Genomic DNA, 5,031 nt, shown 5'->3' with positions numbered 1-5,031 from the left:
CCTCATTTTGTATATTTTGATATATAGAAAAGAGAAGAGAAAGAAAAGAGAGAAATAAAAAGAAGAAAGAAGAAGAAGCTAATTCTTCGTGGTTTTTAGGGTGTTTAGTAAATACTTTGGCTTTCTATCACTATCTTTATATTTATAACATATATTTTTTTAACACGTTATCGCATCTAATTTGCTTCATATGATTTTTAATTTTCTTTGACTCATCTAATATATATGTTATATATGTGGAATCCATTTCTAACACTCGAATGCGAGGGAAGGATCGACGGATAATATAATACTAGCAAACCATACATTTTTATTCACCAACAATACATAAGATTTTCTTAGAAGCATACATAAAAAAACATACAAAGATCTAAAGCCACTAAGGCTAATATTGCCAGATTTTTTTAAAATAAACAAGAAAAAAACAATAATATTATTATTACAATGAGGTTTTCCATCAAATCCAAATTAGCAAGCATCATCTTCTTCGCGGCGACCCTCCGATCCCGGCGATCGTTGACAAAATCCGGTAAAAACCCGCTGGGCCCCTTTTTCTCCGTCAGCTTCTCTCTACTCCGCCGGTTTCTCCGCTGTCAAGCTCGGCCGCTTTTTCTCCGTCGATAACTCGGCCGACTTTTCTCCGCTCGGCCCCCTATTTTCTTCTCTTCACTATTTTTTTACTTCTTCTTCCCTTTTTAACTTATAATCACTTTCAAACAAATTTTTAATTCCCAATGTCGCAATAATTGCAGCTGTATGAACAAGATCAGTATATATGAATAGTGTTATACATGAACAAGATCAGTATATATGTAACATGATAGATGCTTTTATATTTTATTCTATACTCTCATTCTAATTACATGCTATATTATTATTTTTGAAGAAAAATGGCAAATATTGCAAAAAGAGAATTCGAGGGCCCTTCAAATCTCGGGAGCAATTATATATCATGGAGCCTTGATATCAAGCTTCATCTGAAAGCAAAAAACCTGAGTAAAACTATTGAGGCTAATAACAATGAGCCTAGTGATAATAAGGCGAAGGCCTTAATATTTATAAGGCATCATATTGATGATGGCTCAAGAATGAATACTTGACCATCGAGGATCCACGAGAATTGTGGTTATCCCCGAAAGAGAGATTTGAACATCTCAGAATGGTCTACTCGCCCAAAGCACGCAATGATTGGTCAAGCCTCGTGTTTCAAGATTTTTAAAAGCGTGCAAGAATATAATTCCGAAATGCTTTAAAATTGAGCCAAGATTGCCTCTCGTGGAGAAACAAATGATGTAAGGAATGATGCTCGAGAAAACATTTACAACATTTCACGCATCTAAATGTTATATTACAACAACAATATAGAGAAAAGAATTTTACAAAATTCTCGAATTAATTTCTTGTCTCCTCGTGGGAGGAGCAAAAACAATGAATCGTTGATGCAGAATCATCAATCTCGACCATCCGGATCGCGACTACCCGCGTAAATTAATTTTGGGCAAAAAGATGGTGTGGTCGCGGTGCTAGTTTTTAAAAACCGCGGTGGACGAGGAAATTATGGTGGTCGAGGAGCACGCGGTCGTGGTGGGGGCCGAAAATAATATCGGACCACGCGATAATGTAATCGATGTACATCAACAGAAGCAACAAAGCCACAAGATGGGGTTAGAGACAAAGAAAGATACATGCTATCGTTGTGGCTCGGAAGGTCATTGGTCCGAAATTTGCGGGGACCCCAAAAACATTTTGTCCATCTTTACCAAGAATCACTTAAAAACAAGAAAGGTAAAGATATTGAGACAAATTTTTGCCGACAACCCCATAGTTGATCCAATTGAGGATAATTCCATAAATAATTTAAATGTAAACCGAAAAATACATATTTAGATATTTCGGGATTTCCTTATAGACTAGTTTGTAATATGTCTTTATGTTTTTATTAAATTATGTTTTTTTCTTTTTGTTTTTGTTAGAATATGGTGATGATGAATGCATTATTGATCATGGGACAACGATACTATTTTTGACAAGAAAAAAATATTTTATATCCTTATCAATGAGAAAGGCATATATAGCCACAATAGCGTGGGTCATCGGGACCGGTTGAAGGTTCTGGAGAAGCAAAGATTGATGTTGCTAAATGGAACATCCTTGCAGATGAAAAAAATGCTCTCTATTCCCCTAAGTCTAGGAGGAACCTTTTAAGCTTTTAGAAAGATATACGTCTCAATGGATATCATTTAGAGACGGTTGATAAGGAAGGAAAAAGAATATCTTTATATTACACAAGTCATTTCATGCCAAAAACGTGTACTTGAAAGCTTTCCTCTATATCCTCGTGGATTATATTTTACACGTATCAGTGATGGAATCACATACGAGTATTAACCCTAAGGTTAATGACCCGTAGATATTTAAAATATAGCATGAAAGACTTGGACATCCGGATACTATTATGTTGCGCCGGATTGTTACTAGTTCTCATGGACACCCATTGAAGGATTATAAAATCCTAACAAATAATGAATATGCATGTTCAAAGACGTTCAATGGGAAAGCTAATAACCGCACCTTTCTATAACAAAGGTGATCGGTGAATCTCCTAAATTTTTTTAGAAAGAATACAAGGAGACATTTGTGGACCAATACATCCGCTCATGTGGACCATTTAGCTATTTTATGGTTTTAATCGATGCATCGACTAGATGGTCCCATGTTTCACTGCTGTCTACAAGGAATGTAGCATTTGCAAGGTTATTGGCACAAATTATCGCGCTTAAAAGCACAATTTCCGGATTATCCCATAAAGACAATTCGCCTTGATAATGTCGGTGAATTTTCATCAAAATCATTTTTATGATTATTGTATGGCGATTGGAATACATGTTGAGCATCCGAAAGTAGCTCATGTGCATACCCAAAATGGGTCATGGCGAGTCATTAATTAAAAGACTCCGGATTATTGCCTGTCCAATGTTATTAAGGGACGAACCGCCTACAAGTGCGTGGGGTCATGCTATTTTGCATGCTCGCAGACTTTTAATCACGGATCCGACCCACTCGCATGTAATTCATATTCACCACACCAACTTGTTATGGGTAAAGAGCCCGATATTTCATATATAAGAATATTTTGGTTGTCAGCAAATGATATGTGCCAATACCACCACCAAATCGATACAAAAAATGGGTCCATAACGCAGACTTGGTATATATGTTGGTTATGATTCCCCTTCAATTATCACGATATTTAGAACCATTAACGGGGATGTATTTACCTGCAAGATTTGCAGATTGTCGTTTTGATGAATCTGCCTTCCCCGCATTAGGGGAGAAATGATTACTCAAAAATGAGCCAAAAAGAAATTGATTGGAATGGATCACGATTACATACATATGATCCTCGTATCAATGAATGTGAACTTGAAGTTCAAAGGATCATTAAATTGCAAAAATATTGCAAATGAAATACCGATGCATTCACCGATACTAAAAATGGTAACCAAATCATATATACCAGCTCGCTAATGCTCCTGCAAGAATTGAGATTCCTAAGAATCCATTGAAAGAAAATCAAGTAGAAAATAAACCACGACAAAAACGTGGAAGACCAATTGGTGCCAAAGATTCAGCTCCTAGAAAAAGGAAGCGGAAAAAAATAAAGATAAGGATCTCCCATGTGAAAAAGGGAGAGGAAATTATAAAACCCTCGTAAACAAGTTAATGAAGAATTAATGGGGGATGATATTTACGAAAATGTTGAAAAATTCAATTTGCTATGTAGATGATGGTCAAAGATTGAATCGGCATGAGACCGAAAATAAATGATATATTCATCTACAATGTGGCTACAGATATAGAAATAAATACTGATAATGATCCAGAGCCACGATCCATTGAAGAATGTCGACAAAGAAATGATTGGCCAAAATGGAAAAAAGCTATCCATGCTGAGCTAAATTCCCTATCAAAACGTGAGGTGTTTGGGCTGATAGTGCCAACACTGAAGGGATAAAACCCGATCGGTTATAAATGGGTGTTTGTGAGAAAAAGAAATGAAAATAATCAAATTATGAGATACAAAGCAAGACTGGTTGCTCAAGGTTTTTCTCAAATGCCTGGTATTGATTATGAAGAAACATACTCTCTCAGTAATGGATGGAATTACTTTTTAGATTTTTTTAATTGCCATGGCAGTAGTAATAAATTAGATATGCAGTTGATGGATGTTGTCACAAAGCATATCTCGTATGGATTACTTGAAAATGACATATATATGAAAATCCACGAAGGATATAGAAAAACAAACATTACAAATAATCATCATTTATACTCTATTAAATTACGGAGATCTCTTTATGGGTTAAAACAATCCGGACGGATGTGGTATAACCGTCTCGGTGAATATCTTATAAAAAGAAGGATACCAAAAATGATAGTATATGTCCATGTGTGTTTATTAAAAAGTTATACTAATCGGTTTTTGTTGTGATAGCGAGTATATGTGGATGATTTAAATCTTGTAGGCACTCCTTTTGAAATTGCAAATCGCAGCGATCATATTTGAAAAAGAATTTGAAATGAAAGATTTGGGAAAGACCAAATTTCGTCTAGGTATACAAATCGAGCACTTATCCTCGGGAATATTTGTGCATCAATCAACCCTATACTGAGAAAAAGGTCTTTCAAGAGATTTAATATGGAGAAGGCTTATCCATCGAGTACGCCCTAATGGTCGTCCGAACTCTTGATGTTCGGAAAGATCCATTTCGCCCACCGGAAGAAGGAGAGATCATTCTTGGTCCGAAACTCCATATTTAAGTCGCAATCGGTGCATTAATGTACCTTCGCAAATAATACCGGACCGAGATATAGCTTTTGCGATGAAATCTTCTAGCAAGATACGGTTCTACACCGACACAAAGACATCTGGAAAGGAGTAAAAGATGTACTACGTTATTTACGAGGAACTACGGATCTAGGTTTATTCTATCGACAAGAATCTTCATCCAACCTCACGGGGTTTTTCGT

Source organism: Dioscorea cayenensis, chromosome 8, assembly GCF_009730915.1.
Source record: "Dioscorea cayenensis subsp. rotundata cultivar TDr96_F1 chromosome 8, TDr96_F1_v2_PseudoChromosome.rev07_lg8_w22 25.fasta, whole genome shotgun sequence".
Classification (NCBI taxonomy): domain Eukaryota; kingdom Viridiplantae; phylum Streptophyta; class Magnoliopsida; order Dioscoreales; family Dioscoreaceae; genus Dioscorea; species Dioscorea cayenensis.
Note: the sequence above shows the minus strand (reverse complement) of the source record.